The sequence below is a fragment of the Typopeltis vanoorti genome, chromosome 2 (genome assembly GCF_054136105.1).
Source record: "Typopeltis vanoorti isolate ZY-2024b chromosome 2, IOZ_Tvanoo_1.0, whole genome shotgun sequence".
NCBI lineage: Eukaryota > Metazoa > Arthropoda > Arachnida > Uropygi > Thelyphonidae > Typopeltis > Typopeltis vanoorti.
This window is the reverse complement of record NC_143550.1, coordinates 39,274,601-39,282,402: the sequence shown is the minus strand read 5'-3', so window position 1 is coordinate 39,282,402 and position 7,802 is coordinate 39,274,601. Positions and strand designations below refer to the sequence as shown.

General features: G+C 34.2%; 1 long non-coding RNA gene across 1 annotated transcript in view; it reads right to left on the bottom strand.

The window, feature by feature from the left end:
- Positions 1-254: 254 nt before the first annotated feature.
- The window catches only part of LOC150108934 (uncharacterized), a 353,210-nt gene continuing 345,662 nt past the window's right edge, over positions 255-7,802 (bottom strand). Inside the window, exon 4 of the long non-coding RNA XR_016549411.1 lies at positions 255-354. This is a non-coding gene — a long non-coding RNA (uncharacterized LOC150108934). The remainder of the gene's footprint in view (positions 355-7,802) is intronic.

Here is a 7,802-nt window from a genome sequence, read left to right as displayed (position 1 = left end):
AAAAGCATTTTTCATTGTATGGTCAACTGCACACAAATAATAAGCATATTATGAGAAATTCAGTTAAAACAACTAGAGAAAAAAAAAGTTACGTTTAAGATTGACATTATGCTTGTTTAACCATACATCTTTTCGCTCAGTGAGTTGTGTTTAAAATGTTGATTAGATTTGCGACGGAAGAAATTGCAAAACCCACTAACACGTGTAAATCAATCGTCTGTGTAAAAGGCTTCATAATTACCAGAGGTACAAAACATTTAATTACATAAATCTGTATGATACACAGCGTTGTTTTGAAATAATGCATTGATTTAACTACTTGATACAACAAAAATAGGTCTCTGTATCTTCTACCTATGAAAAAGAAACGTAAATAATATTAATATAATATAAGATTCGCTACTATTCAGCCATAATATTTATAATGGCAAAGATAACAATGAGAACATATCCGAAAAAAGTATAAGCAAGAGGAAAAAAGCCAAGACTTAGGTAACTGCAGTTTATTGGTTCAATTATTGAGAACGTAAATACCTTTTATAACTCGAACAGTACTATAACAACAACACCGACATTTTCCAGAAGACTTTAAGTCAAAGAATAACTGTATTCAACTTTGAGCCAAATCAATTGAATAATGTGACTTATAGATCTTCCACTGTATATATTTAAATCTGAGTAATCATTTGATATATATCCATTATTATGATTATCACATGACACTTCCAAGGAGTCCAAAGACTCATAGAGGGAGAGCATCTACTCTATAATAGATCTACAATACAACTCTCCGTCTCCACCACTCAATTCTATCAACTGCAGGAAACACATCACCTAGACCAACGCCATCTGCTGCCCACAACTATCACTAGTATTTCCACAGACAATCACAAACATCCATGCCCACAGCGGGATTCGAACCCGCAGCCTTTTGGCTTGAAGAGCGGATACGCTAACCACTCGGCCAACCAAGCCGGCATTTATTTTCACTTCAATGATTTCTGGAAAAAGAGCAACCAGTGTGATTTTAGTTTTTAAATAGCAATTTTTCTATAAACGTCAACAATTAGAAGAAAACCAGTACGCATGAATATATAAGAATAGTATAAGAATTATTTTTACGATGCATCATCACTCTTAAAAATATAAACAGAATTATGAATATCTGTAGCTAACTGTTAGGTTAGAGATTTCCCGTAAATCACGTAACATTCGGATTTTAACTTCCCCTTCTGTTAAAAGGTGCCAAATTAAATGGGCTGTCAGTCACAAAAGACTGATCTTCTACTTCTTTCCCCGTCCAAACTTACATTGATAAACCATCTGTTACACTATAGCAATGAAATAATACTCTGGAAGCACAGGTTAGGAAACTTATGAATGATTTCTTCAGGTGAATCGTAAAAAATGGAAATACAGCATACCAAAGACAGAAGAGAAGCTTAGTTTAAGCCATAGCAGGAAAAGCTGTGATAGTCCTGGAAATATATATGAGTTCTAAGATGCATGAAGATGAGAAAAGAGAGCACAAGATGTGGAATATTTATAGCCTCATATTTCACCTCTTGTAAAAGTGTTTACCGCGTGGTGAGCAGGAAAACAGATGGCCATGAATGTTAGGAGTTGCATGTTTACTTTGGTTGCGTGTCCCAAGAAGTACTGATCTAATTTGACAGCTATGGTTCTTGTTATCGCCCTGCCGTTATGAAATAAATCACATAAACTTCTTCGGTAATTTAATTTAAATATCACAAATCTCTTTTATGGTCGCTTACTCTGATTAACTTTTTGTTTCTTACGTTTCAAGAGAAAACCAGAAGCAAGATAAAGCCACGTGTTCTTCATTGCCCAAAAACAAATAAAGAAACTATAAAGCTTGACGATTCTCTCTTATATAGTTTGTTTGTTCTATTTTATTCAAGGTTTTTTCGTATGCATATTAAATGAGATAAATTGCATTTAACTCTTAGTTCATGCATGAGAAATTATAAACATGGATACGAGCATTTTATGCAGGAAGTCTTCTTGTCGAAGATTTATTCTTGGCTTACTCTAAGAGCTACCTAAATACAAGTTTATTTGGTCGGTTGATTTGGATTTAGAAACGCCGGTCTTAAAAGACTGGCCCATAAGTAAAGAGTTTAAAATGCGAATAAATCATAACTAATAAAAATCTCCAAGTTCTGTATTTCATTAAAATAAAAAAAAATAATTAATAGAAGAGTTATTAAATTTTTAAACTCCTGCCTGACTTAACTCTGAACTGTCAATGCTATTATGGAAAACGACTTGACAAAATGGCTGTCGTTTTCATTCAATAAAAGCAGGCAAATCCCACTAAGTTAAGGTATTAAAAGTATTACGATGATCTCGATTGAGAATTAAGAATTTAAGAAAATGTATTTATTCATTCATTTCTTTAGAACCATTTTTGCTTTCGGTTCTTCTCCTCTTTGCTTTTGTTCAAAGCGAAATTCAAAACTGTTATACAATCAACATAGTTATCTACAATGATCATAAAAGAGAAGTTAATTTTCCAACGTGTAACAATAAACAACTCATCCCACAATACAGATTGATTACCCCTATTATCGGAATGGATTCTCCTTCTGTACATGCGCAGAAGTGTCGAAGGGTCTCGTATCTGTGGGCATACTATAATAACCCTGTTTTAATCAGCTGAATGTGTTGACTTTAGCATTTTTAGCATCTAATGCTAATTGGTTGACTTTCCTTTTCGTATAACTTGCATAAAATTCAGCAATCTTGAACAAATATTCTTTTGCTTCTGCTCCTCGCATCTTAGTCGCATTTTGAACTAACAAGAGCGTCATTGTTACCGACTACCCTACACATATATAAATATCAAAATAAATTAAAGCATGTTCAATTCCCTGTCATTGAAACGCATCTACTGCAGTGTTTTGATTCTTTTCTGCCTTTTCAACTATTAAAATAGCTCACAATTAACGTTACTTTTGTGATAAAGTAATTGACGAAGAATTAAGTCTGTAAATTGCATTTCGCCAAGTTGTCTACTACTCTCTTATCTCCTTATCTTTCTGACTGCAGGTATTCGCGGCTGTTAATCACCACGGTAATTATAGACATCATTTCCTCGAGGCTTTTTTCCTAATTGAAAGGTTGTCGTTTCAGCAGGGTAGCTGGAGTGTTTTAATTGGAACTTAATACAGAGATGTTTGAAAAGATGAGCTAAGCCTAAACCCTCTGGGCATGACACTGAATGCTTGGTGCTTCGTTAATTAGTAGGTATTAATTACGAACGTGTGCTGTGGCTATCACTTCTATCTTCAAGCCTTTTCATTTTATTGATGTTCTCGGGAGTGTTTTTATACTTAACATTCCCCTAGGAACTAAAAGGAAACAAACAAATAAAGACCACAAATTATTTAACCTTTTAGGCATAATAAGACTTGCTGTAACAATACCACTGTTATCAAATTAATGAATAGAAAGAAAAATAAAATAAATGACTTCATTATCGATAATAATCCTTTATATGAAAGAGCAGGAATATTTATTTATAATAATTTATTTCTCTTCAACCGAAAAAAAATGAATTTACCAATCGTAATATAAAATCTGAAATTAAATAATTATATGTTTAAATATATAAAATCGCTGTGAAGCACCAAGCATTCAGTGTCATGCCCAAAGGGTTTAGGCTTAGCTCATCTTTACAAACATCTTTGTATTAAGTTCCAATTAAAACACTCCAGCGATTTATATAAAAATGTTTTAATGAAGATGATAGCGACAATAGGTTTTAGTTGGAAAAATTAGGGTTCGGATCTCGTCTAGAAGGCAATTAACATTTATGACTTTGATGCCAATGTATTATGTTTGTAAATGCGTGTGTTCTTCTGGCCAGTTTGCCTGTTTGGTGGTAAGAAAAAACGAAGTTTCCAGACAGAAACCTTAACGTCCTCATGAGGCCGACTAATCCATTTTCAGACCTCATGAAGGCCTAAAAGTATTTTTTTCCCCATCAGCAAAGCAGATAAACTGTCCGAAGATGTAATGTTTTATTTGTAATTAATATTTGCAATGTTGCATTGTTTTATGACTTCGATTAAGAGAGAGACGAATGCAGTAACTGTAAATATAGAAGCACTTCTAAGATTCGGCAGATTTAAGCATCATTCTTCGAAGGTTATGCTATTGTGATAAAAGACTTTATAGATTACCATATTTTCGCACTTGACAGGGAAATGTATTCTTCATCAAAGATACAGAAACAAAACCAATGTTCTTTCTGTAAATGTGACAGGACAACCATATTACGAATTTCTTTTGTACAACTGGAAAAAATGGGACAAAAAGTTCATTTCCTTTCGGAGATTCCTTTTTATCACATTGCCCGCATTCCTTGCACGTCTTTCTCTCGAAATGTCCCTAGCGACGGGTTGTAGTGTGCTCCCAAACATGCCTGACTTGTGCAATTGAAAAAAACTCGCAGTAAAGTAGATTGGCGAATAAATCTGTGCAGCATTTGGTAAGCAGGTGGAAACAAAGTGTCCAATTCTTATCATCGTTTGCCACGTTTGGCAGCATCTCTTGGAAAGTTATCATCTCTCATGTTTCTAAGATTAGGGAAGGTAAAGAAAAAAAAATCGAAGACATTTAAATCAAATCAAATCGTTCTAAAAAACGAGGAAAAATGAAAAGTCCTCATTATATGACAAGCCAAACGCTCTTTCGCAGTCAACTGGAAAAGTTAAAGCAATTTGCTTTTCGTAATAAATTCAGATGAAAGAGCTGACGGGTGCTATTTTATTTATTTATTTTTTTTTGTCTAAAGTTATTACCAGAGCATAGAAGTTTTCGATACAAGGACTGATAACACCTCTCCTACTACGGATCAATTGCCATACCGGAGGAGACATGAGAGTTGGAAACTATCCAATCGTCTACCTTTTTTTTTGTTTTTATCGTTCATTCATCTCTGTAAAAGTTTTTATCCGGCAGATGATAAGCCTCTTGTAGAAACCACTGATGGAAAGATGACCTGACAGACAGAAGGGATAAATAATGGTACTAACACATTGAAAGCGATAACGTCTTAGCTGACAGAGTTATTCTAAGTGATGCTTTGCATTAAAATACAATATATTTCACCAACACTTCATTATCTTCTTGTTCACCAATGCATCCATATATTTCACATAAGAAATATGGAATTATAATTTCAGATGAACGTCATCACCAGAATATTTTGATACTTAGACATAATATATTTCGAAAGTGTTTTCTGATGCAAGAAAACAGATACATAATATGATTTTTTTTATTATGAAAATAATCGACTCATGCTTTAACAGAGTGTACGATATCTTTGCGATTTCGTCTTTTATTTTATAACTAGCCTATAAAACAGATCAAATAAGAAATTTAAAAAAAAAATGCATGTTGAAATTTCTGAAATAAACCATTTACAGACAGAAATGAAATAACCAATTTCATAATTGAATCAAGCATTTACAACCTGACGTTTTCGCCAGCTGAAGCTAGCATTACAAGGACAGTCATGAAAGGCGACAGTGGTGCCCTCTGCGGTGTTTCATCGCTGGTGGACGGATAGGACGGTGCACCAAATTCTACACAAATGTTTGCGTACTGTCCTATCTGCCCGACAGTAGTAATCATTAAACGTCACCGTAGATCACGCCACTATCGCCTTCCATGTATGTGACTGTCTGTTTCTTTTGTCCGTTTGCTTTTTCTTCAGTTTCCATTATTGGAACGATGTTGTAATACTATTTATTTTAAACAAACGATAGTAAAACTGGTATAATGACTCAGGTCGTTATTAAACTTATATGGTGATTCAGAAGCAGTAATAACAGTTTATGATAATACTGCCTCCAATAAGTACTTATAAGCCAGAAGTGACCTGAAAAGTACTAATGTTCTTTTAATGTTCATTCTAACTAATATTTGGTCTCTAGAGCAGAGTTTTAGTATTAGGTAACTCTCAGCTCATCTCTATATTAATGTGCTATACTTTTTGCAATTTTTCTTGAGTGGGATTGTCATGAAAGTTTGATTTTGGTTTTATAACTACTTTTCGCTAAAAAACAAAATATGCAAGCGATGAAAGCAAGTTAAGATTTATGCTATTAACATCGTATTTATTCTGGAAACCTCTTATGCGACATTTTGCCAGCTATTTTCAAGCCTTACAACGGGTTGTAAAGTCTGTCTGCCACCTAAAGGTATTCACAAACATCCACACCTGCAGTGGGACTCAAACTCACAACCTGTTGGTTGGCCAATAGCGACGCTATTCCCTCGGCCAACAAGACTGGCCAGTCGTACGTACTCTCCCCCCCCCCCCAAATAAGAATAATTTAAAAAATGTAAAGTTATTGGAAGGACAAGATTTGTAAATTGCAAATGCAGCTTTGCTGTTCTTGTTATAAGATTTTTATTTTTATTATTTTTAATACAAAATAAGTAAAATGTAAGCAAGTATGGAAGTGATAGGAGACAACAGTTGCGTTGTACAAGAGTATTCTTATAGAGCGATGTCCTTCACTGTAGTTGAACCAAAAAGAACCATTTCTGGTTAATATAATTTGTATTAAATATAACTATTGATTTATACATCAGTAGTTATATACTATCTGTAATATTTAAATTGCAACAAATACACGCATTATCAATTTGCTAAATAAATATTCATGCAATTTCGTAATTTAGACACAGAAATCGAAGACGTTCAGTCAGGTGATTCTTACTAGAAGCTCACGGCAAGTTACTTCAAAGGCTTTGCAGTATTTCGGGAATTAAAAATCAAATTTATAACCTTTCTTATTAGTTGAAGATCTCTTCTTTGACTTCCAAAGAATGTCTGAGATGAGAGAAAGGAGCTACCTGGATGAATGCAGGTGGGTAAGCCTTAATTAAACCCAGTCGCTGTAAAAGGCTATAAGGTAATTGAGGTAGTGACGTGAGGAAGCAGTGTAGCAGAGAAAGGCTTCTGCAGACGAAATATGTACAGATTCCAGCATATCGTTGTAATTAGAAATCTAAGACGGAAGACCGAAGCCTCTCTTAATTATCTGGCTACCTGCCATAATGCTTAGTTCCGTCTTTGCAGAATAAGGTAATTATTTCTGCTTGCAACTTTAATTACATATTTTGTACGGATGACAGCTAGGAATATGTCCAATGATGGGAATTAGAAACTTCTTCCTGTTCATACTAAACTTGTTGTGTGGTGGCCAAAGTATACTTGAACTCTTTATGTTTTGGTGATTATTAAAAGGCAGTGTAAAGAAATTGTAAACTAAAGGTAGTGTTGTCATGCCAACTGATCTCTATGGAGACCAGTTTTATTCAGTATCAATTTTTCACATTTCAACAATACCCGATTTCAATCACGTGCAACAGACTATGATGATGATTGCGCGGTGTGTACCATCTGCAGTCTGTTAGCTACGTATTGAACAATTTATTAACAGTACTCTTTTAATTAAAAGTAGATGAATCAATGAGTTTGCACTAATTAGAATGTGCGTTGGCGATAGATGCCGGTTAGCCTTCATCTCATTTTGTTCTGGCATCATTGTGTCGTTGCTTTGAAAGCATGAATAGATATGTATATTTCCCCTTCGATAAGACATATAAAGAGCTCTGTTTTGTGCTGCCCATGAATGCAAACATATCTACACACAGAAAAGAGATACAGTTTTTACATCCGGTTGATTTTCATTTTCATTTCAGTAAACAGTTTTTCCGTTTTTTTTTTTTTTTTTCATTAGGAGCAAAAGTAACTA